At 36.5% G+C, this 27,390-nt stretch overlaps 1 protein-coding gene across 33 annotated transcripts in view; it reads right to left on the reverse strand.

The window, feature by feature from the left end:
* Positions 1 to 27,390, reverse strand: part of LOC144580163 (uncharacterized) — a 341,993-nt gene that overhangs the window by 302,244 nt on the left and 12,359 nt on the right. For 22 of the 33 annotated variants that reach the window (XR_013529236.1, XR_013529231.1, XR_013529228.1 and 19 more), the window contains one exon: positions 20,040 to 20,085. The gene's annotated coding sequence lies outside the window, so the exon portion shown is untranslated. Of the gene's footprint in view, positions 1 to 2,552; positions 2,607 to 3,198; positions 9,165 to 20,003; positions 20,086 to 27,390 lie in introns of those variants that run through there. The other 11 variants (XR_013529248.1, XR_013529247.1, XR_013529241.1 and 8 more) reach the window with 5 other exon arrangements.

Here is a 27,390-nt window from a genome sequence, read left to right on the forward strand (position 1 = left end):
ATCCCATCATTAAACCAAAGTCCAAGTCCAAAGTCTCATCTGAGATAAGGCAAGTCCCTTCTACCTATAAGCCTATAAAATCAAATGCCAGTTAGTTCCTTCCTAGATACAATGGGGTTACAGGCATTGGATAAATATACCCTTATCAAAAGGGAGAAATTGGCCAAAATAAAGGGGCCATAGGCCCCATGCAAGTCCCAAAATCCAATAGGGCAGTCATTAAACCTTAGAGTTCCAAAATGATCTCCTTTGACCCCATGGACTCTGGGTAGGCTCCCACATCATGGGCTGTATCTTTGTGAATGTGGCCTTGAGCAGCAATGCCCCTGTGGCTTTGCAGGGTACATCCCCCCATTCTGGATGCTTTCACAGGCGGGCATTGAATGTCTGCACTTTTTACAGGCATACAGTGCAAGCTGTCAGTGCATCTGCTATTCTGGAGTCTGGAGGATAGTGGCCCTCTTCTCACAGCTCTACTAGGCAGTGCCCTAGTGAGTACTTTGTGTGGAAGCTCTGACCTCACATACCCCTTCCACACTGCCCTAGCAGAAGTTCTCCATGAGGGTTCTGCCTATGCAGAAAACTTCTGCCTGGACATCCAGGCATTTCCATATATCCTCTGAAATGTAGGTAGAAGTTCCCAAACATCAATTCTGAACTTTGCACTGGCTGGCAGGCTCAACACCACATGGAAGCTGCTAATGTTTAGGCTTTGCACCCTCTAAAGCCATGGTCTGAAATATACTTTGGCACCTTCCCTTGTAGCCATGGCTGGAGTGGCTGGGATACAGGGTACCAACTCCCAAGGCTTCACATAGCAGGGGGGTTCCTGGACCTGGCCCAGGAAACCATTTTTCCCTCCTAGGCCTCTGGGTCTATGATGAGAGAAGCTCCCGCAAAGGTCTCTGTCATGCTCTGGAGGCATTTTCCCCATTGTCTTGGCAATTGGCTCCCGTTAGTTATGCAAATTTCTGCAGTCAGCTTAAATTTCTCCTCAGAAAATAAGCTTTTTTCTTTTCTATCACATTGTCAGGCTGCAATATTCTAAACTTTTATGCTCTGCTTTCTTTTTTTTTTTAATCGAGTCAGAGTTTCACTTTTGTTACCCAGGCTGGAGTGCAATGGCACAATCTCGGCTCACCGCAACCTCCGCCTTCTGGGTTCAGGCAATTCTCCTGCCTCAGCCTCCTGAGTAGCTGGGATTACAGACACGCGCCACCATGCCCAGCTAGTTTTCTGTATTTTTAGTAGAGACGGGTGACCATGTTGACTAGGATGGTCTCGATCTCTTGACCTCGTGATCCACCCGCCTTGGCCTCCCAAAGTGTTGGGATTACAGGCGTGAGCCACCGCGCCCGGCCATGCTCTGCTTTTCTTTTAAACATAAGTTCCAATTCCAAACCATATCATTGCAAGTACATAAATCTGACTGCTTTTGTATGTATACAGTATATACATTTACAAACTAATTTTCTTCAGTTACAAAAATTTTCCTCATTCATTGAATGAATATTATTTATTTTATTTCACAAAATTGGGATTATGGTTACATATTCTTTTTTGTCACTATTTTTTTCTCTTAACAATCTATATTAAATATTTTTCCACTTGATTCATTCTGTCATCTATTTGTTTGAAAAAAATAAAAAAATATTGGAGCTAATTTTGCCCGTAAAAAAAAAAAAATCTGACTGCTTTAAACAGCATCCAAGTCACCTCTTAAATGTTTCACTGCTTAGAAATGTTTTTTTCTGCCAGATACCCTACAAAGGTTTCTCTCTCAAGTTTAAAGTTCCACAGATCTCTATGGCAGAGGCAAAATGCTACCAGTCTCTTTGCTAAAGCATAACAAGAATCACCTTTGTTCCAGTTCCCAACAGGTTCCTTGTCTCCATCTGAGACCATCTCAGCCTGGACTTCATGGTACATATCACCATCAGCATTTTGGTGAAAACCATTCAACAAGTCTCTAGGAAGTTCCACAGTTTCCCACATATTCCTGTCTTCTGAACCCTCCAGTCTCCAGGAAGTTCCAAACTTTCCCACATTTTCCTGTCTTCTTCTGAGCCCTCCAAACTGTTCCAACCTCTGCCTGTTACCCAGTTCCAAGGTTGCTTACACATTTTGGGGTATCTTTGTAGGAACACCCACTCTCTGCAGTACATATTAACTGCATTAGTCTTTTCTCATGGTCCTATGAAGAAATGCCTGAGAACTGGGTAATTTATAAAGGAGAGAGGTTTAACTGACTCACAGTTCAGCATGGCTGGGGAGGCCTGAGCAAAATTACAATAATGACAGAAGAAGAAGTGAACACATCCTTCTTCACATGGCAGCAGGGAGAAGAGTGAGAGCCAAGTGAAGGGAGAAGCTCCTTATAAAACCATTAGACCTTGTGAGAACTAACTCACTTACACAAGAATAGCATGGAGGAAACTGCCCCAATAATTTGGTTACCTCCCACTGGGTCCCTTCTATGACATGTGGGGATTATGGGAACTACAATTAAAGATGAGATCTGGGTGGGAATATAGCCAAACTATATCACCTACCTCTTTGTCTATACCTTGATGATTAGATGCAGCATCAATAATTATAGCACAGATCTGTGATATTTGGAAAAAAGGGTTATTTTAGTTTACCTTCCTCCTGCAAACTCTATGCAAGCTGCTCTAAGAACAAGTGCATAGTTCCCTGTCACAGGGCTGGGAGTGGGGAATAGGAAGTGGCTACTGCATTCAGAACTGAAATTGACTGAAATTAATTGCAATTTACCATCCAAGACTTTCTCTAGAAGATGCTAGCCTTCAATACACTTCAGAGTTCCAAAATAGTTATGTCAAACAGATTCTGCAAGGGCAACTGTTTCTAAGTGGGTAGACAGTGTACTTAGTCCTTCCTATTCCATCAGCTTCTCAGAAACAAATCAATAATTTTTGGCAAAAGCTCCTCAGTTGATTCTCAATCACAGAGAGGTTGTTGAATTGCTATCCCATAACATTCTGTCATTAAAGAAAGAGGTTGGCCCTTGTGGTTAATCATAGCTAATTTAGAGCCCTAACTTTGAAACTTTTAACATGAGAATTCTTAGGTACCTCACTTAAACTATATATCAGTTTCTTCATGTTGAAGAAAAGCACTTCCACCTAAATCATTTATTGTGAGAAATAATAACACATAAATACTACTACTGCTTACCATTTGCTGAATTTTTGCCAGGTGCTCAGTTGTTGTGTTCAGGTCTTTTCATGAATTATTTGTATATCCCTGTCATATTACAAGAGAGTATGATAGATTCTTCTCTTTCATGAAGTCTACATTCCAAAATATTGTGTAGCATAACTTGAATAAAACAAGACACTTTTCTCCCTAAAGTGTTTACGGAAGTACATTCAGTAATCAGACTGCTTTTTCAAAAGGGAGAGCTAGGGATTCAACATTAGCATAGTAAGAATAAAATAAATTTCAGATACCATACTTATTCAAAATAGCTGAACCCTGAAATGGATCAGACCCCTTTGTGTGAAACCTGGCTTCTTCACTAATGTGTAATAATTTTTTGACACTAAACATTTTCTCTGCCATACGAGAGCCATCTATATTATGGGAATAATAATGCCTGCCCACAGTCTTTACAATGTATAAAATATACTAAAAAGTACTTTAAGAAATCAACTATTAAGAGCTCCTGGATGGCTGAACACAGGGAGGTCCCTGGAGAGTGGCACACCCAGGGAAGGTCTGGTGGCTCATTGCCTCTTTCCCCAGATCTCACCCTAGGCATCTCTTCACTGTATTTTTTGTAATATTCTTTGTAATAAACCAGTAAATACAAGTAAGTGTTTCTCTGAGTTCTGTTAGCTGCTTCAGTATATTAATCATACCCAAAGAGAAGGTCATGGAAACCCCTACTTGAGGCCAGCTGATCTGAAGTTCTCAAGGCCCTGAATTGCAGTTGGACTGGGGGATACAGTTTTGGAGACTGAGCCCTCAATCTGTGGGATGTGATAATATCTTGTATTAGTCTGTTATCACACTGCTATGAAGACACACTTGAGACTGGGTAATTTACAAAGAGAAGAGGTTTAATTGGCTCATGGTTGCACAGGCTATACAGAAAGCCTAGTGACATTTGTTTCTGGGGAGGCCTCAGGGAGCTTTTACTCATGGTGGAAGACAAAGCAGGAGCAAGCATCTAAATGGCAGGAGCAGGACCAAGAGAGAGAGTCGAGGAGGTGCTAGACAACTGTAAAACAACCAGACCTCCTGATACTTGTTCATTCACCAGCAGAAGAACGGCATTGAGGGAATGGTATTAAACCATTCATGAGCACTCCACCCCCCTAGTCAAATCACCTCCCACCAGGCTCCAACACTGGGGATTACAATTCAACATGAGATATGGCAGGCACACAGATCCAAACCATACCGTATCTCTAGGTAGATAGTGTCAGAATTGAGTTGGGGGACACCCAGTTGGTATCCACTGAAGAATTAATTGCTTGCTTGGTGGTAGAGAGAAACCACTACATATCTGTTTACAGACATCTTCTGCTTCGATGACTGTTATTGTGATGTGAGTGCAGAGAATAAAAAAACATGGTTTGAGAGCTTTTCTTAAACAATTGCTGGAATGGCCCTGCCTCAGAGAAACATGTGGTTTGCTTAGAGGAGAATGAAATAATGGGAAACGAGCAACTTTTGATTCCTAGGTGGCCACACAGTCATGCAGGGTATGGAGCTGAAGTTGTGCTCCACTAGTTACTAAACGTAAAAGTTAACAGTGGAATTTTCTGATAGATCCAGCTCCTGGGGAGTTGATTCACTGTATCAAGAAATGCAAACAAGAAGAAAGTGAAATATTCAATCCATGATTACTGTTATCTACAATACCTAAAATGAAGAGAGTGCTGGGAAGAGCCTGAGGCTGAACCAAGCTCCTAAGTGACTCTGTCTGAGCTCAGGCCACTAGACTCAAAGCCACTGACAAAGGGGGAGATTATGCTAGGATGACAGAAAATATCTCTAAGACCTCTGGTTACCAAAAGGTAGTTAATGCTGGGGAAAGGCAAAAACCAAGGAACTACCGAACTGAGAGACTATAATGAGGAGGAACTTTTCCATTTTGTAAATTGGTCTCAACTTACTGAGGAACTTTTACTAAAGGGATTGTGAGAGTAACTAGGTAGGATAATTTAGGGGCAGTATCTTTGGTTTTAAATACTGCAGAGTGAAAAATCATGTTTGTGTTGATATAGGACCTCCAGCACACTATGGCACAGTCACAGATGGGTGTATATAATACAGACACACAGGAGGTTATTCCTGAAGGCATCATCAGTGTGGTGGACTGGATGAAAACCACTGTAAGGTCTCTATTCTGTGAAGGGGATTGTCTGACTCTACTCATATATGCCTAGTGCAAAGCCCCAGATGAAGCAGCTGATATGCTTTATATGCAAGCCATGTGGGACTGGACTTATGATAACCAGGTATTTACCTGCTGAATATACCTATTACTTAGGTCATGGTAATTGCTGTGGTTAAGACAGCCCCTTTACTTGGGGATTCCCTGTGATACTACCCCTGCAGAGCTAAACCGCAGTTCAAGAACCCTTATCAAACTTGCTGTCTCCGCATCCCCTTGGGTCTCACAGATAATAAAACATTAGGTTAATTAACAAGAAAATGGTAAAAGGCAAAAGAGAGTGTCAAAGTACTCATCCCAGGAAGGTGGGAAATTTTAAACAGTTATTAAGAAATAAGCTGAATAAAGAAAACATTGATGGGGTAAAAGTAAAAGGAAGAAGAGATTCATGGGACTTGTTCTAACAGGACAGAAATCTTTAGAAGGCTATTAAAAATTGGAATGAATAAGATGGAAATTGATGGGGTTAAAACAAAGGTCTTAATACAACACTATCAAAGTTTGGGTGCACCTGAGGGAGGCCTTGCTGGACATTAAAGGGCCGCAAACCAGTTTTCTATATTTAACCCAGATTGAAGAAATATTAAAAGCTGGAAGGCAGGATTACAATGGGGAATTTGATCTGAAATTGCCTCAGGCAAGAGTTGGGCATATTGATCAAGATAAAGAGTGATAAAAGGGCCAGGGTCCTTTGGCTCAACCCTGGGTGGGGACCCGAAGTCTTTTGCACAATGGCCTGAGGGTGGAGAACTTCCTGGAAATAAAATGTAAAAAACGTGAGAGGTGACAGAAAATTTAAAATGTTAAACAGGCTTTATGTAGAGAAGTTGTGTCTCCTTTACCTAAATGTTTTATAAAAATGGACTCTGAATCTGACTGGGAGATAGCTCCCTACCTAGGACGTAAAACAGAAGGCATACAAATCTGCCCTTCAAGTAGCTGTAATTGGACATGCTAAATGGAAACCAGTGAGACTGCTTAAGCCCACAGTGTCAGGTAGAAGCTGGAATGCTGCTCGAGACAAATTCTCCATTTGAGAGCCTTCTATGGAGCATTTCCAGGGGCTTATGGGAAAAGCTTGTGAGAGCCTCCCAGCAACAACTACTGGAACTTCGGACTAGAGAATTTCCACTTCAGGGGCATTTGCTACCTCATTATGGGACAATAATTGAAGCTACCTCTGTGACTGAAGGTTATAACACAATCTTGAGACCTAAAATACCCATGATTTCCTGGGTGATGTCAGAGAAGTGCTCTAATGGGGATGGTGGTCCCAGAAGCGTTCCACAATAAAATGACAATGGTTCATACAGAACCATCTACTTGGGTAATGCAAAGAGGAGATACTCACAAGCACAGAGACTGTGCCGTGATACTGACTGTGGAACTGTGCTGCTGAATTCTATCAACATTAGGACATTGCCCTATGAACAGCACTTGACTGACCAACAAGGTGCTGCTTTGTTTATAGACAGTAGTTTCCAAGTGAATAAACAAATCCTGTTTGGAAGGCTGCTACTTTGTTCAAAGAAGGTACAGCAAAGCGGAACAGCAAGCTGAATTACACGCTGTTTTCCTAAGAGTAATGGAAGAACTGAACACTGGTAGGAGCCTCTGTGTTTGGGCATGTTGGACTCATGGGCAGTGACCAACAGCCTGGCCACATGGTCAGGCAGAAGTGCAACAGAAATCTGTCCCATTAAAGGGATGCCCATCTGAATCACAGCAAGGGAGGAGTACACTGGTATAACAACCATAATTTTTTCTTTATTCCCCAAATTACCTCAAAAGATTTTTTTTTTCTTTTTTGATGCAGTGGTCCTAGAACCAGGCCTGCAACTACAAGTGCTGAAAGTAGGTATGATTTCTAAGCAAAAATCAGTAACTATGTTTTTTAAACTTGTATCAGGGCCGGGCGTGGTGGCTCAAGCCTGTAATCCCAGCACTTTGGGAGGACGAGGCGGGTGGATCACAAGGTCAAGAGATGGAGACCATCCTGGTCAACATGGTGAAACCCTGTCTCTACTAAAGATACAAAAAATTAGCTGGGCATGGTGGCGTGTGCCTGTAATCCCAGCTACTCAGGAGGCTGAGGCAGGAGAATTGCCTGAATCCAGGAGGTGGAGGTTGCCGTGAGCCGAGATCGCACCATTGCATTCCAGCCTGGGTAACAAGAGCGAAACTCCGTCTCAAAAAAAAAAAAAAAAACTTATATCAGAATTCCTAAGGGCCTGTTGGGAATGAATTGTGCCTTCACTCAATCTAGCAAAATGGGGGTTAAGAATGAATACAACTATATTGCCTTGTGGTTAAGATGTTCACTAGTTGGGAACCTCTGTAATCATATGCTATACAAATGGGAATGGACTAAGGGGGCACACTTAACAGACTGGTATCACTACTAGCAATTTGGACCAGCACAGGGGCTGAACTTAATGTCATTCCAAAAGGTGGCAAGTTTGATAAATAACAAACGGAGGAAAAGAAGAAAAATAGCTGAGAGTAAAGAAATAAATACATGGATTACAACTTGAAGGAAATTTAATATTACATTACAACTGGAAAGGGTCTCAGAGCAAGAGATGACATTGTCTTTTAGCTCAATTATTCCATATCCTTAAAAGATATATACATATTTGCGGAGATTACATCTGCTTTTGGAATCTTATGGGATTGAAAGAAAGCTACAAACCTGAGAGGCCTCACCCTGGAAGACATTCATACAATATAATGGACTGGACTAATTATTAATGATTGTGTGTATTATTTTCATATAAAGGATCCATGTTCAAAAACTAAAGGTTGGCCTATAGTGTTATTTAATACACACACACACACACAAATATGTGTTTATACGTATATACAACATAATATACTTATATGTGCTTATGTAATATATGACATATAAAACATATAAGCCAGGAACTGGTTTATGACTCCTAGATCCCTTGTTGTAGTCTTCTGTTACAATGCTGGGTGCTTCAGGTCTCAGAAAACAGAATGCTCAGATCTTCTCCTAACCTACTTTCACCAGCTCCAAGGCAGGACTCTAATCTTCCTCCACCTTTCTGATTGTGGGTCATGTGACCTTTCCCAGAAAGGGTTATACCCAATAACCTGGGGGAAGGAATGCTGGCCTCATAAAGCTTCCATAAAAACCCAAGAGGTCAAGCTTCAGAGAGCTTCACATCCCTTCCCCCATACCTCACCCTAACCCATCTCTTCACATGTATCCCTTGTAATATCCCTTATAATAAACCATAAAATGTGAAAAAAAGAGAAATCAAGTATTAGCAACAATAGCAACACAAGCAACACCACTCAATGGTTTAAAGGCCAGCTGGGCTACGGTAATATGCAATACTTATATTTGGGTATGATGTCGAACAGCTGTGAACAAAGTTATACTGACTGGTATGCTTTCACGTTGGTGGTGCTGGTTGTTCATGATGTCACTGTTTATATAGCTTCTGAATGCTGAAATCTGGTTAATCTTGTAAACTTTTCATATCTAAGATGGAAGATAATTGAAAAATTTTCCTTAGAGCATTTTTGTGTGTATTGTGTGGGGTAAGTGATGAAAATACTCAAAATGGCATCTTCCAACAAATATTTTAATATGTTGTATAAAAAGTAGTGTTACTTGTCTAATAATATTCTGACATAGAGAAACTTACAACATAAAAAATAATGATGTTGCCAGTAACTTTATGTACAAAGAAGTTTGTCATTTGGAGATCAGAATAAATTAAATACAGTAGTGATATAATTTTAAACAAACACATATCAAATAAATGTATGTAAAAGATTTGGCATATATGTTTTGAGATTCTATTATCAGACCTAAATTTCATTTTAAACATTTTTTGAAATGTTAACTATAATTTGGAAATAATACTTAGGCGACTTTATTGATTTATAGTGACTCTGTTTCTAGTGGATCAATAGAAGATAAATACATACGCTAAAGTAGGCTTCCACCATTTCTCTAAACTTTGCCTTGAGTCAAAACCTTTTAGAACTTTAAAAAAGTTAAATCGAAATTCCATTTCACTACTTTTTATTGTTGATCCCTCAGTGCTTTCAGATAATAAGTGAAGCCAGCACTAAAAATGTTGAAATAATGTCAACCAGTTTTTCCCACTGAATTTCCAGTCTAAACAGAAATCTCATAAGGACACTACTTTCACAGAATCTGAAAAAAGTACAGGGAGTTTAAACAGAATCCAAAACTTTCGATTATTATTTAAAACAACTCCTAATACACTTGAGGTTATCTATATTTGAGGAACCATGTAAGGAAAAAAACTTATCTTCCAGAGTCCACAAGGGGCGTGGTTTCAAAAGCAGGGGCTTCCCAGTGCCATGCCTCCACCCACACTCCAATCCAGGAACCTAGAGTTCTGTCTGACTTTCCCTAGCACCGGGTAGGTAGAGGAATCCAGGTGGGCCTCTTTGTCCAAAAACCCCGCTGAAAGCTCTGGGAGGAAGGAGTCTGTTACAGACCAAGCAGCCAATCTGGTATTAGAGTCAAAGATCAATCATTTCAGAGGAAGTTTGAAAGAACTCCTCTCATTGGACGAGAACATGAATGGGGAGGGAATAACTCCAGGGTTAAAACCCCGATACTCCTTAACTATAGGGATTCCTTCCTTCCTTGGATCCCCTCCTGCGGCAGCATGGGAGTGCGCACGCTCTCTCTCTCTCTCTCTCTCTCTCTCTCTCTCTCTCTCTCTCTCTCTCTCTCTCTCTCTCTCTGTCTCTCTCTCTCTGTCTCTCTCTCTCTCTCTCTCTCTCTCTCTCTCTCTCTCTCTCTCTCTCTCTGTCTCTCTGCCTAATAAATCACTCTCTGCTAAACTCATTGGGTCCATGATATTTATTCGAATAGTAAGCTCACTGTGCCTCCGGGGCCCCGTTCCCCATTCCTGGGGTAAGAGAGGACAAGGACCTGGGCACATCAGAGTGGGGGAACTGGGAGCATCTTCCAGAAGCCCTGCTCTCTCCCCTGCTTAACATCTTGTCAGTTATCCCTCTTTAAGGAAGCAGAAAGGACTATCTATAAAACATTTTCCTAACTGTATATAGTTACTCAAGTACTAGTTTCTAAAATCATAATACATTGGTATAACTAGAAAAGGTATTAATAAAACTTAAATTGGAATTTACTATAAAATGACGAGTCTCATAGTTCATTTATTCATAGCATTATTTAGTTTTAAATTCTTTCAGTTTAATTTTTTTTACTCTTTAAAAACTTTGCTGAATTTCAGTTTGTTAACATAATTGGTTTGGCCTTCTGATTGTCTTATCAACATCTCATAGAATAAAAAGAGCTTTTGCATTACTCTAGCATATCTTGCATATAAACATTGTCCTTGAAAAATTCCATATTAAATGCTATGAAAAGTCGTGCAGTAGAGCAGTCTCTTAAATTTATTTGACAAGAGTTTTACAAATTTTTTAGCATAAATCTTTATTCTTTTATAAGACTTTTTTCCTAAAATATTAACAGTATATTCTTTATTAAAAAGGATAGTTTAAGATGGAATGTTTTCTCTCTTCCCTCCTAAAATTCTGTTGAAATAATGAAAAATGCACAAATGTTTAAATGCAAAACACAGAACAAAAGGAGACAGTGGGCTTTTCAGTCATCAATCTTCCTGAGCAAACCCAGTACATTCTAGACTTGGGGAAGACTGTGTTTGCCTGTCTGCTGTATATATACCATAAAGCAAAGCTATCAGTTGAAATGCATGTCAGTGTAAGTAGAACTTCTATTAATAATATAATTCTTTATAGATGAAGGGGTAAAAGAGGTATAGGAAGAAAAACTCACCTATGTGGCAACAGAGAAAATGGAAGCTAACTGTTAACATGAGTCAATTCAGTCTTTATTTTCAAGTAAGAATTGACATCCAAGGTACAACAGATACTTGAGAGAATTAGGAAAAAAGGGAAGAATTCGAATAAAGAAAGAACATGACTAAGCTGAGAGAAAACAGTCCAAAGTAAAGAGAACAATTTCCAAAAAATTTAATAAATATCCCTTTAGATATTCATATGCAATACATGAAAACCTAGAAGTCTATCAAAACAAAAGTAACAGAGAAAGGAAGACTTTAAAATTAAAGTATGACTCTTAAAAAAAATTGAAAGAATAAAAATAAAAATTTTTAAAATTCTAGAATATACAGCTTACCAGCAATAAATCATAAGACGTGAAAGAGAAATAGAATAGAAAAAGAGAAGATAAATTTAATAAATTTAAGAGGTCCAATAGTCAATAAATTTGAATTACAGAGACAATAGAGAACATGAAGTAGAATAATAAAACAATAATACTAATAATAAAATAACATTTTCAATAGTTAAAGGTAAATCTTCAAATGATAGATACTTCTGACTGCCAAATTCAATAAACAAAAATTGACCCACATAGACCTCATAAACCTTCAGAAGTACAAATATAAAAACAATTTCTAAAAGGAATGACTATGTAATTTATAAACCAATCCTGGATAATTTTATAGTTCAAGTTTTGCTTCTAACATTACAGCAGAACAATAAGAATGACACAAGACTATCCCAGACATGATGTGACTTTTGGAAACTGTTCCCGTAAAGGAACAAACTTAAGATTGACATCTGAATTCTCATTGGCAATACCAGATATTAGAAAACAGTACAAACATGTATCCATATATATAAGGGAAATGATTATAAACCTACAATTTTAGAAGCAGTAAGCATAATGATTAAATATAAAGATAAAATCAATTTTTATATCTACCTAATCTCAGAAAGCTTACCTTTTATAAACTTTTCACAGGAAAAAAATGTTGTATGATAATTAAAAACAAAGAACCCAAATAAGGAAAGTAAAAGAAGCAGTAAATTAAGGAAAAAGAATACTAGTTTAATAGCTATCAACTCATAGAGCAAATATTTCATGCTTTAGCAGAAAAGTATAGGCCTCTAACAATGATGCCCTTTGGAAGAATATGGATTCCATATGATAAATAGCTTAAATTTTTAATTTCCATGTTAAAAATATAACAGAAGTGGCTGCTTAGGGAAAAGGCAAGGTAATCAGAAACCCAGAAAAAATTTTAAAAGCTACTCAAAAAAACTGTGGTCAAAAAATGTATTACTTAAAATGTGACATAACTATGATTTTTCCAGTTACCCTTAGAATTGGCACAGAGAGAAAGAAAAACCTCAACATAATAATAGCTGGAGATTTCAACACTCTACTTTTAGCATTACACAGATTATCCAGACAGAAAATCAACAAAGAAACATCATACTTAATCTGTATCCTAGCCCAACTGTACCTAAGAGACATTTATAGAACATTTTATGCTATGGTTGCAGAGTACACATTCTCTTCCTAAGAACATGGATTAGTCTCAAGGACAGACCATATGTTAGGCCACAAAATAAATCTTAAATATTTTTAAATGAAATCATACGAAGTATCTTCCCTGACTACAATGGAATAAAACTAGAAATCAGTAACACAAGGAATTTTGGAAACTGTATACAAACACATGGAAATTAAACAATATGATCCCAAATGACCAGTGGATCAATAAAGAAATTAAGTAGAAAATTTTAGTTTCTTAAAACAAATGAAAATGGAAACACAACACACGAAAACCTACGGAACATAGCAAATGCATTACTAGAGGAATGTGTATAGTCATAAGCATTTACAGAAAAGAAAAAGAAACTTTAAATAAACAACCTAACAGTGCAATGTATCTTTAAAAAACTAGGAAAACAAGAGCAAACCAAACCCAAAATTATTTGAAGAAAGGAAATAAGTATCAGAGCAGAAATAAATGAAATTGAAACAAAAACACCAAATATGCACAAAATTAAAAAAAAATTGCCTTTTTTTGAGATGGAGTCTCTCTCTGTCACCCAGGCTGGAGTGTAGTGGTGCAATCTTGGCTCACTGCAACATCTGCCTCCCAGGTTCAAGCAATTCTCCCTATTAAGCCTCCCAGGTAGCTGGGATTATAGGCACCAGCCATTATGCCCTGCTAATTTTTGTATTTTTAGAAGAGACAGGGTTTTTTCATATTGAGCAGGCTGGCGTCTAACTCCTGACCTCAGATGATACACCTGCCTTGGCCTCCCAAAGTTCTGAGATTACAGGCATGATGGCTCATGCCTGTAATATTGGTGGTTTTTGAAAAGGTAAATAAATCAACAAATTTTGTACCAAACTAATCAAAAATTGAGAAAAGACCCAAATAAATAAAATTAGAGATGAAAAGGAGACATAACCCACACTGTAAAAATTCACAGAATTGTTACTATAAGCAATTATATTGAAAACCCTAGAAGAAATGCATAAATTCCTAGATACATACAACCTACCAAGATAGAACCATGAGGAAATCCAAACCCCGAATTTTGGATTCAGACCAGTAAGATGTAATGAGATAGAAGCAAAAAAACCCAAAAATCTTAGCAGAGAAAAGCCCAGGATCTGATGGCTTCACTGCTAAATTCTACCATGCATTAAAAAAAAGAACTAGTACCAATCCTAATCCTACTCAAATGATTCCAAAATATAGAAAAGAAGGAAATACTTCCAAACTCATTCTACAAGACCAGTATTACCCTGATACCAAAAGCAGATAAAGGTATATCAAAAAAAGAAAACTACAGACTAATTTCTCAGAAGAATATTGATGCAAAAATCTTCAACAGAATATTAGCAAACTGAATTCAACAACGCAGTACAAAATCATTCATCATGACCAAGTGGGATTTGGATAAATCCCAGATGCAACCATAGCTCAACATATGCAACTGATCAATGTGATACATCATATCAACAGAATAAAGAATAAAAACCATATGATCACTTTAATTGATGCTGAAAAAGCATTTGATCTCATTCAATATCTCTTCATAATTAAAAAAAATCTCAGAAAACTGACTATAGTAGGAAAATATCTCAGCACAATTAAAGCCATATACGACAGACTCACAACTAGTATCATACTGAATGGGAAAATCAGACAAGGGAAAGAAATAGAGAGCATCCAAATTGGCAAAGAAGATGTGAAAGTATCCTTGTTTCAGATAATATAATCTTATTTTGGAAAAACTGAAAAACTCCACCAAAGAAACTATTAGAACTAAACAACAAATTCAGTAAAATTGTAGGATACAAAATCAACATGCAAAGATCATTAACATCTTTTATTATAACTGCAAACAATCTGAAAAAGAAATCAAGAAAGTTATCACATTGAAAATAGCTACAAATAAAGTGCCTAGGAATAACCTCACCAGAGAAGTAAAAGAGCTTTACTATGAAAACCATAAAACACTGACGCAATAAACTGAAGAGAAGACACAAAAAATGAAAATGATTTCACGTTCATGGATTCAAGAAAATCAATATTGTTACAATAGTCATTCTACCCAAAGCAACCCACAGATTGCAATCCCTGTCCAAATATTAATGACATTCGTCAGAAAAATAGAAAAAAACAATTTTAAAATTTACGTGGAATCATAAAAGACTGAGAATAGCCAAAGCTATCCCGAGTAAAATAAAAACTAGAGAAATCACATTATCTAATTTCAAATTATAAAATAGAGTTATAGTAACCAAAACAGCATGGTACTGGCATAAAAACAGACAGAGACCAATGGGATAGAAAAGAGAACCCAGAAATAAATCCATACATGTACAGTGAATTCATTTTCTACAAAGGCACTAAGAGTATATCTTGCGGAAAAGACAGTACCTTCAATAAATGGTGCTAGAGAAACTGAATATCTATATGCAGAAGAATGAAGCTAGCCCCTTATCTCTTACCACATAAACAAAATTCAAATCAAAATGAATTAAAGACAAAAATGTAAAACCTAAAACTATGAAACTTTCGAAAATTTTAGTAGGAAATTTTGCAGAAACTCTTCAGGACATTGAACTGAGCAAAGATTTGTTGAGTCATACCCGACAAGCACAGGCAACCAAAGTAAAATTGGATAAATGGAATCACATCAAGTTCAAAAGCTTCTGCACAGCAAAGGAAACAATCAACAAAATGAAGAGGCAATCCACAGAACTGGAGAAAATATTTAGCCCTATTCATTTGACAAGGGATTAACATCAAGAATATAGGAGGCACTCAACAGAAAAAAAATCTAACCACCCAATAGGATAAGTAAAATCTAACAATCCAATTAAAAATGGGCAAAAGATCTTAGACATTTCTCAAAAGAAGACATACAAATGGCAAACAGGTATATGATCATCAGAGAAATGCAAATCAAAACTACAGTGAGATATCATCTCACCCCAGTTAAAATTGCTTTTACTTAAAAGACAGGCAATAACAAATGCTGGTTAGGACATGTAGAAAAAAGAGCCTTCCTACACTATTGGTGGGGAATGTAAATTAGTACAATCACTATCGAGAACTAGAACTATCATGTGACCCACTAATCCCACTTCTAGGTAGGTACTCAAAAGAAAGGAAATGAGCATAACAAAGAGCTATCTGCACTCCCTGTTTATTGCTACACTAGTCATAGTAGACAAGGTTTGGGAGTTACTCAAGTGCCCATCAGTAAATGAATGGTAAAAGAAAATATGGTGACTCAGGCCTATAATCCCAGCACTTTGGGAGGCCCAGGCGGGCGGATCCCGAGGTCAATCTACTAAAAATACAAAAATTAGCGGGGCATGGTAGCCCAGTTTGTAGTCCCAGATATTTGGGAGGCTGAGGTAGGAGAATTGCTTGAACCCAGGAAGTGGAGGTTGCGGTGAGCTGAGATTGTGCCATTGCACTCAAGCCTGGATAACAACAGCGAAACTCCAACACAAAAAAAAAAAAAAAAAAGAAAAAAAGAAAATGTGGTACATATACATAAGTATTGTATATGGAATACTGTTCAACCATAAAAAAAAAAAAAAGAGAGAACCTGTTGTTAGTAACAACATGGATAGAACTAGAGTTCATTACATTAAGTGAAATAAGCCAGGCATAGAAAGCCAGGCACAGGTCATTATAGTAGGTACACACTTACTAATGGGAGGTAAAAGCTAAAACAATTGACTTTACAGAGATAAAGTATAGAATGATGGTTACCAGAAGCTGGGAAGAGTAGTGGGAGATGGGAGGGCATGGAGACAGTTAATGGGTACAAAAACATAATCAGAGAGAATAAGATACAGTATTTGATAGCATAAGAGTAAATATAGTCAACAATAATTTATTGTACATTTTAAAATAACTAAAAATATAATTGTTTTATCTTTGTGTTATGAAGAAATGATAAATGCTTCAGTTGATAGATACCCCATTTGCCATGATATAATTATTACACTTTGTGTACCTGTATCAAGATATCCCATATACCTCATAAATATGGTACATCTACTATGTACCCATATAAATTGAAAATATAAAAATGAATATAAAGAAATAGCACTAGGTTGGTGTCACAGGGTGATAGGGTGATATTTCCTTCTCTACAGATCCATCCTATCAAATTACTTGATTGATAACTTTAGACTGGGTGCGGTGGCTCACAACTGTAATCTCAGCACTTGGAGAGGCCGAGGGGGGCAGATCACATGGCGCTGGGAGTTTGAGACCAGCCTGGTCAACATGGTGAAACCCTGCCTCTACTAAAAATATACACACACAAAAAAAATAGCGAGGCATAGTGGTATTCATCTGTAGTACCAGCTACTTGGGAGGCTAAGGCAGGAGAATCACTTGAACCAGGAGGTGGAGGTTGCAGTGAGCCAAGATCTTGCCACTGCACTACATCCTGGGTAACAGAGTGAGACTTTGCCTTAAAAAAAAAGAAAAGAAAAAGAAAATTGAACTTTATAATCATAATATGTTGAATGCCATTCATTGGCTAATCTTCAAAATTTTAAATCAAACTATTAACATAAAAACTCAATTAAACATATGTTCATATAAACTATGAACATAAAATTCAATTATCTCAATTTGAGATGGAGTTTCGAATGATCTCATAAATCTAAACACATAAATCTAAGACCTCAAACTGTGAAACTGCTAGTAGAAAATTTTAGAGCAACTCTCCAGGACTTTAGATTGAGCAAAGATTTCTTGAGTAATACCCAACAAAGACAGGCAACCAAAGTATAAATGGACAAATGGAATTACATCAGCTTAAACACCTTCTGCACAGCAAATAAAACAATCAACAAAGGTTTGATCTAAAGTTTCTATTCTAAAATTCTAATGTACATGTTCTAAACCTTGTCAATATAAAAATAGTGGTAGAGTTGTCAGAAATTGAACACGAAAAGAAGAAAATGGAAAGAAGGAAAGTAAGTTAGATTTCTAACTTAGTAGTTTTTATTTTATATATTGCAGAATTAACTGACTAAAATTGGCTAGTCAAGAATCAGAAGCTGACGTGCATACTTAAAAATTTTAAAGTAATTGATCCAGAAAACAATTAGAAATTGAATAAATGTAGAGAAGGAAAGACTGTAGTTTAAGAAAAATACAAATGAGCTAATACTTTCTTTTTTAGAGATTCAACGTTCACTGTCTAAGCTTGATTAATCAAACAGAGAGATAAGCATATTAGAATTTACAAGTGACTATAGATCTAAGAGAAGCATTTAAAATAATTTGTGTCAGGCCAAGCCTGGTGGTTGACACCTGTCAACCCAGCACATTGGGAGACCAAGGCAGGTGGATCATTTGAGGTCAGGATTTTGAGATCAGTCTGGCGAATAAGGTGAAATCCCATCTCTACTAAACAAAACAAAACAAAACAAAAACACAACTTTGCCAACCATGGTGATACATGCCTATAATCCCAGCTACTCCGGAGGCTGATGCAGGAGAATTGAGTGAACCCAGGAGGGAGAGATTGCAGTGAACTGAGAATGCACCACTGCACTTAGTCTGGGCAACAGAGCGAGACTCCATCTCAATATATATATATATATATATATATATATATATAAAATGAAATAATTAGCTTCAGGAAAGGAAAATTCAAGGTTAGATGATTTGTTTAAAAACTTTTCTTTTTGGCTTTTTTGAATTCTTTGCTTTTCTTCTTTCAACCATGTTTTAAACTCAACTTTTACAACCACAATTTTAAAATCCAGAAATATAATTATCCAAGCTATAAACAGATACATATTTGCATTAATAGAATTTCACTACACATACTGTTTTGCAATCTGTATTTTAATTGAATAACATATTTTGCACAGCTTTTTCTGTCCACAAAAATAGGCCTAACATCTACTTTCATAGCAAAATAATTTGACTGTATTATCCTTGATCTAACATTTTCCTTTCTGCTGAAAATAGTTTCCATGTATTTGACATTGTAAATCATGTGCAGTGGATATCTTTGTGCATTTATGAATGCACATTTTGCAAATTTAAATTTCAAATAAATTTATGGATAAAAAATTATCAGGAAAACTGGTAATATGGCATGAACATACACATTACCAGATGGCCTTCCCGAATATTTAAATCAATGAAAAACCCCCTGATCAGTATGTGGCAATGCCTGTGCTCATATCCACACTGATGCTCAAATTTTAGCATGCATCAGAAAAAAGTGTATTAAAACATGAGTGATTTGGCCCTATTTCCTTCCAAAGTTTCTGATTTTGTAGGCATTAAAAAACTTTGGGAATATTCATTTTTGGCAAGTTCCCATGTGATGCTGATGTTATAAGTCAAGACATCTCACCCTTGAAACACTTGCTAGGGATTTGAAATGCCGTTTGAAACTCTGCTATGGATTTGAAAATGCATTCTTAATTGAAAACATTCCATTTGGAATTAGCATTATACCATTTCATTTACAATGTACTAACTTAAAAATAGTTATTCCATTGTACTGTCAATTATCTGTGATGTCATTAATTATATAATTAGTAACACTATGTATTGTTTTTGCTTTTTATTGTCAATATTCTTAAATATAAGCAAAAGAGGTCTTTATATTTACCACTGTAGTAGCTAATACATATTCTTTCTGGTTGATCCATCCGGCTTTCTGCAATTAATTCCCCTTAGCCTACAGAATTTCCTTTAGTACTGGTAATGAAAGACTTCTCGTGAGGAATTAGCTTGATTTGTTACGTATCTGTATTTTGTCTTAATTTTTGAATGATATTTCACAGAGTATAGAAGTCTCAGTTGACAGTTGTGACTTTTTTTTTTCTTTTCACTCATTACAACTAAAAACCCTAAAATTCCTACACGTAAAAGCTGGGGCTTACCTCTGTTTGTCTACGGCCTAACTTAACCTACACTATCGTCACCTACTCCCATCACACACTTTTTACTCTGATCATACTGACATTATCTTCCACAGTCAGTTCTTTCTAAACTCATGTATTTGCTTATTTTACTTAAATTATAATACCTTGCCTCATCTAGGTTATTGGTTATTATTATCTTGGTTATTATTATTCATAACCAAACTCTCTTTGTATTAGTTCTTTCTCAAGGTGCTAATAAAGACATATCCAAGACTGCATAATTCATAAAGGAAAGTTTAATTGACTCACAGTTTAGCATGGCTGGAGAAACCTCAGGTAACTTACAATAATGGCAGAAAAGGAAGGAAGTGAGTCCTTCTTCACATGGCATCTGGAAGGAGAAGTGCAGGGAGAAGAGGGGTCAATTCTTTTATAAAACCACCATCTCATGAAACCTCCTTCATTATCCTGAGAACAGCATGGAGGTAGCTGCCCCCATGATTCAATTGCCTCCCATGACATGTAGGGACTATGGGAATTATTATTCAAGATGAGATTTGGGTGAGGATACAGCAAAACCATATAACCTCTCTTTCATCAAAACCCAGTTCAAATGCACCTTAGGCATGAAGCATTTATTTTGCAGTGAACTCTGAACTCTTTTAATGTCCTAACATTTTCTCTGCTCCTACATAAAAGCATTCATCATTATACAATACTCACTCATGTTACCATTCTGTCTCCTCTAAACTCTGTTAGATTGGGGTAAATTCTTTCTGTTAGAGTTATGCTATTATCTCATTCATCTTTGTTTCCTTAATCTCTAACATGCTTATTGCAAAACTAACACAAATTATTTCTAATTCAAAATACCACAGAAAATGCAATTAGTATAATAGGTATACTGTTGACTAGAATAATTTTGCTTATGCTGCTTAATGAACTTTAAACTACTAACATAATTTCCTGTAACATTTTTCTTTTTGAATCTAAATGAAGACAATTGACATGACTAATTCACAGCATATGGCATGCCCATCTGTGGTGGACACTGCTACCCAAATCCCCTATCAAAAATGAAGGACTTGTTCCCCCAGCTCTGGGAGACCTGCTGACAGGCAGCCCTCAGCTGTCAATCTTTCAGGGTCTGCTTTAACTTTAGAGAGCCACTGTGCCCAAGGCTATACCTTTAGGCAGTACTTATCCAATAACAACTATCAATATGATGAACAGGCCTAGCTAATGCAAATAGAACTCCATGTAAGGTCAACTGAGTCTTTATTGAGATCACACCACAGCTTGACTTCTTCCTTCTGCGGAATTTATTTCTTCCCTTCCACAGGTGTTCATTCTGACACCCTCCAATGTAAATCTCATTTTCACTAGTCTTCATCTCAAAGACTGGTTTCCTGGGGAATCCATCGTGCGGCACAAGATTAAGATTGATTCAATGCAAATGCTAAATATTAAATTGTCATTCTCTTGCCAGAAAATATGCTTTAAAATTCTTTCCTTCCTCCCAATGCTCCTGATCAATTAGTATGTAAAGGTGCAAGCATGATATTAGTCTAACAGTAACTAGAAAAATCAATGTATCTAAGAACTACAACAAATTCTAAAGTCATATTTGCCTATACCTTTTTCTCAGTTCATAAAGTCAAGGGCATAGTAAAGGAACAAATGTGTAATTCGGTTTAATTTTTGAATATTGCAGGGATGAACCCCTGCAAGTAGTTAACGTAGGTACATATGCATAGATCCACATATTACCCTTAGCAGGCATTTGCCAGGTCATCTGACACAAAAAGTTTCAAGAAAGATAAACTATAGGTATTTACAGAACTGGTCATAAAGCCATTTTGTGAAAACTGCCCCCTTTTCAGCTGCTAACTGAAGTAGAATGTGATTATTTTGGTACAGAGAAGAGATTGATCACACCTTTTTAGTAGAATAAAAATAAAAACAAATTCAAGAGAAATGGGGAAAAGCTTTTTTGTTCCATTTAATACCCATTTAAAATGCCTAGATCCTGATTTCTGTTCCTTTCATAGATGGAAGAAAAGCTACTCCCACCTTCAATAAAGAATACCAAAAAAAGTACGCCAGCTTAGTATACACTAGCTTTCTGGTATATTGAGAAAAATAGGTTTCATATAAAAAGCCACATAAATTTTCTTTTGTACTGTGTAATATTTTCATTTTATTATAAATGAAAATGTCTGTAACAAAATTCAGAGAATAAAAAAGAAACAGAAGAATACAAATTTCCTAGGTAATCAAACTGTAGTTAAGTCAGAGATGGATTGATGAGAACAAAAATTAGTGTTTTTATTATGCAGTTTGTAGGTATGGGAATACATGAAGGCTCAGAATAAGTCAGAGTAAAGCCTTCCCACACAATGGAGCGTAGCTTCCATATCATTACTATGGAGCCCCAGGGAGAAACATAATCTATCACTTCTTAAATTTATGCATACATATCATGTATAAGTAAATACTACTCATAAAAATTGCATTTCAATTTTAAACTTTCTATTTCAAATCCTGATCTGTTCCTCTATATTGAATGAAATTATTTCTTGGGCCATTTAATTTTGCTAAAGGCTGATTCTGGACAATCAAGTGAAAGTGACAAAAATATTTTCTTAAAATTTTAACTTGGAAGAATGATACTAACATGGTTCTGGTAATATTTATCAGCGTTTAGATAAAGGCACACAGATAGAAAAGTCTATTCTGACAAACTAAGCCATAGGCATCATCTTTGTTTGGGAGAGTCAAATAGAATTGAAAATAATAAGAAGAAAGAACATGGGGACAAGATATTCATTCATTCATTCATTCATTTATTCTTTGGACGGGGGAAGAATATTTTATGTTGTTCATTGTTCTTGTGTTCACAGACTTTTTAATCAGGAGGACTAGGCACAAAAGAAAAAAATTAAAATGATTTATATGTTGTTGCAGCAAAATTTTTTAAAACAAACAAAAAAAGGTTTGAAAGTGTACCCAAGTCTACCCAGAGTATCAGGGAAGGCTTCAGAAAAGAGAATTGGAGTGAGGGGTTTGCCAGGGCCAGGGTCTATCTGAGAAGTTGCCCAAGAACTATTTGGCCTGTGCCTCACATTCACAGCAGGCTCAGGATATGATCTTTGTCTTTATCTTCAGATGAAACCTATGTATAGAATCTGTGTGTATGTTGGTATGTGTGTATGTTATTTTGTTCAATATAAGCATTTCAAATATACTGCATTTTAAACCCTCTTAATAACTTTTGACCTTTTTAATAGTGGTAGTTGTCTCCAAAATTGGAAAAGACCCAGACTCTTACAACTTTACTTGTAAAGTCCTGGGCTATTTATTTGAGAGAGGGTCTCATGCCTCACTGTAGCCACCACCTCCTGTACTCCAGTGATCCTACCATCTAAGCTTCAAGAGTAGCTGTGACTATGAGCCTGCACCACCATGCCCAGCTAATTTCTAATATATTTTTTGAGAAATGGGGTCTCCCTCTGTAGCCGGGTTGAGTCCTCCCCTCTCAGCATCCCAAAGTGCTGAGATTACAGGTGTGAGCCACTGCACCCAGACCTTTTTTTCCCCGTTTGGGAGTGTTATTCATCTTACAGAAATAGATGTGAACATAATTAATGCCAACATTGCTTTCACTTATCTCAGAGGCCAGAGGAAGTTTCCAGTTGTTCATTGTAGAACAGTCACCTTTCCTATGTATATGCACTCGTTGTCATCAATGCACCCAATACCATCCCTTTCTACCCATTCCTCTTATTCCACTTTCTTTTTTTTAGTTAGATTCTAGCTCTGTCATCCAGGCTGGAATACAGTGGTGTGAACTCAGCTCACTGCAACCTCCATCTCCAGGGTTCAAGCAACTCTCATGCCTCAGCCTCCCAAGTAGCTGGTATTACAGACATGCACCACCATGCCCAGATAACGTTTTTGTATTTATAATGGAGACGGGGTTTCACCATATTGGTCAGGATGGTCTCCAACTCCTGACCTTAAGTGATCTGTCTGCCTTAGCTTCCCAAAGTACTGAGATTACAGGAGTGAGGCACTGCACACAGCCTTCCTTATTCCACTTCTAAAACTCCATTAGTAGAACTTCCACCTTTCTTAAAAAGTATACTCCATAAAAAATGAACATGACTTGGCCTAAGACAGAATGTGTCTACTCACTCATTAGATGAATTTTGAATGAACAATCTCTGATATTCATTAAACAATATTTGGATGATTACTAAGAAGCAAGCAATATTTTTGGATATGCAGTAAAAAAAGATAGGGGAAAAACCCCACCATAACCTAATGGAATTTATAATTTAAAGTATATTTTTTACATGCTGTTTATATAATTTTCAATTCATAAAGAACTTGATCACTAATTAGTATTTTGATAGCATATTCTCTAAAAAAAAAAAATGATAACAATTAGAAGCAATGAATGGCCTTACTGCCAGCTCTCTCACTGGGCTAGGTTTAGAATAAGCATATAGAAATGGTTGTATAATGAGGTTAAGAATTTTCTCAAGAAAACTATCATAATTCTTTGAAAAATTATTCCCTCCAATAAGAAATTCTTTGCCAATAACAGTGAAAAGTAATATAAATTCTAAGGAAATATTTCCATAGTTTTTACTTTTGGAAATTCACTTGCAAATATGTAACTCTTCTCCCAAGGTAGAATTCTACTTTCCCAAAGAGGTACTTAGACAGACTGCTGGCTTCGGTACTGGAACACTAAATAGTCAAGCTGGCTTTGAATTCTCACGCTGCCCAGCAACACATTTGTTTTCTCAGAGTCTATTTAGCCCAGCAGGAGATGTTATGATACCACTGAGAGCCAAGCTGCTACCCAGCAACGCAGGATGTTTGCCACAACTTCCTTAATTACTTCAGTTCTGCATATGGCTGAGCATTTACTGTGTGCAAAGAAGCTATGACGTATGAATCATTTTGTGGCTGGACCTAGAATTCAGTCTTTTTTTTATGAGCAAGGGAAGTAGGTAAAGACATGATAGATGAGGGGGAAAAAAGGTAAATTTCCTTAAAAGGGAAATTTCACTCATTAAGAGGTAAAGTGACTATATGTACAACTACATATAAAGATATATAGATACTATTAGCTATTTAGCAATGCTTTTTTAATAGCATGCAACCAAGAATTGTCTTTCAGTAGAATCTCAAAATCATCTCCCATTCTCAAATTTCCTGCTGATTTTAGAAAGGCACATGAAACCTGGCTACAGGGTATATATTTCCAACCATACTTACATCAAAAACTGGCTGACTAAATTTTGGGCAATGAGAGGCACACAGAATTAGTATATGCAACTTTAAAATCTCATCTTTATGAAGAAAGCTATTTGTTTTTCACTTTCTCTTTCTATTCTTATGTTTTGGAATATAATTGTGGTAAAGGCAAAAATTTTTCCCACTTTCAGTGATGAAAGACAATGTCCCAGAAAGTGGTACAGTAAAATGAGGAATTTGCATATTTATACATACATGCATATCTATCTATCTATGCACATAATGGGATATTAATTTGTTTGGTATTTGCAAATTGTTGTGCTCCCCACAAAATTAAAATATGTATTTTTTGTAAGAATTGTTATACTCTATCTACATAACAGATGTTTTAATACATATTCTTTTAACTTCTTGTTTTTGTAAGACAATAAAAAGTTCTTATTAATCATTATTTCTTGATGCAGTATGTTTTCAAAATACTGTTTGTAATAACCTGCTAATGCCTTATGTCCATACTGTTTCTGCTCTGAAAAATTCTGAATTTAGATACAAATTCAGAATAGTAAAATTGTTAAGACACATTTTCGTGCCTACATGATTTTTTGGCATCCTGGACTGTTGATCGATAAAATAAAAATGTTCTTCTTTATCTTGTTATTATTATTATTTTCTGAGACAAGGCCTTGCTCTGTCACCCAGGCTGGAGTAGCGCAATCATGGTTCACTGCAGCCTCAACCTCCTGTGATCCTAGCATGTAAGCCTCCCATTTTTAAATTTTTTTTTTAAGGGTAAGAGAAAGGATAAGGAAACCAAAAGTTAACCAGGTTTCATATTGTCTAAATTTTATTGAGTTTAAAAATATTGGAAGAACTCTTTTTTTACTCTTAAGGTAATAAAAATACAGATTAAAAAAATTCTCATATTTAAGAATAAAACCTAGCATAATAACTGTCTAAAAATATTTATTTCTAAATATCTAGTTTTAAACATTTTTTAAAATTTTTTTTTAAGGAGAAAAGGAAAGAAAAAAAGGAGTGAAGGAGCGGAAGAAAGAGGAAGAAAAAGAGGGAGAGAGAATGGGAATGTTGCTTTATTCTAAAAATGGGTATTAATAATGGCCAATCAATATTTCATTTAAACCTATGGTGTAATGTGGTATTGACAAGAACGTATATTTTGTGTATTTAAAGTAGAGAGCTCTATAAATATTTATTAAGTTTACATGTTCTGGATCTGAGTTCAAGTCCTGGATATCCTTATTAATTTTCTGTCTTGTTGAGTCTAAGTCTCTTTATAGGTCTTATGTATCTGGGTGTTAGGATCGTTAGCTCTTATTGTTGCATTGATCCTTTTACCACTATATCTTTGTTGCTTTAAAATCTATTTTATCAGATGCGAGAATTGCAACACCTGCTTTTTATTTATTTATTTATTTTTGCTCTCCATTTGGTTGGTAAATCTTTCTCCATCCCATTGTTTTGAGTCTTTGTGTATCCTGGCATGTGAAATTGGTCCGGATGTAGCATACCATTAGGTTTTGGCTGTATCTTTTGATTGGAGGATTTAGTTGATTTAAATTTAGGATTACAGCCATTTGATGTTAACTGGCTGTTTTATCCATTCGTTGATGTAAATTCTTCTTTATGTTGATGCTGTTTACTTTCTGGTATATTTTTAGAAAGGCTAATACTGGTTGTTTCTTTCTGTGTGTAATGCTTCTTTCAGAAGCTCTTGTAAAGCAGGCGTGGTGGTAATAAAATCTCTGAGTACTTGCTTGTTCATAAAAGATTTTATTTTTCCTTCAGTTGTGAAGCTTAGTTTGGCTGGATATGAAATTCTGGGCTGAAAGTTCTGTTCTTTAAGGATGTTGAATATTGGCCCCCACTCTATTCTGGCTTGTAGAGTTTTCTGCTGAGAGATCTGCTCTAAGTCTGATAGGCTTCCCTTTGTGGGTAACCTGACCTTTCTCTCTGGCTGCCCTTAGTATTTTCTCCTTCCTTTAAACATTATTGTCAATCAGAAAGTATCCATGGGATAAAGACCCTGTAGCTATGTTAATGTCCTCATGATTGCTTTCCCCTTTGCAGGTCACTATCACTGCAGCAATCTGAAACCAGCAACCCCCTCCCCCAAGTAAGGAAAGAAAATCTCTCTATTGGTTAACCTCTTAGGGGAAATAGGAGAGGGACAGCAGGGGGTGGGGAGTTGGGGAGAGATAGCATGGGGAGAAATGCCAGATATAGGTGAAGGGGAGGAAGGCAGCAAACCACACTGCCATGTATGTACCTATCCAACAATCTTGCGTGTTCTTCACATGGACCCCAAAACCTAAAATGCAATTTAAAAAAAAAAAGATACTAATTAAAAATAAAATGAGTTAAAGAATGGACAGGAAAAAAAAAAAAAGAAAATTATCTACACCCT

The sequence above is a fragment of the Callithrix jacchus genome, chromosome 18 (assembly GCF_049354715.1).
Source record: "Callithrix jacchus isolate 240 chromosome 18, calJac240_pri, whole genome shotgun sequence".
NCBI classification, from domain to species: Eukaryota; Metazoa; Chordata; class Mammalia; order Primates; family Cebidae; genus Callithrix; species Callithrix jacchus.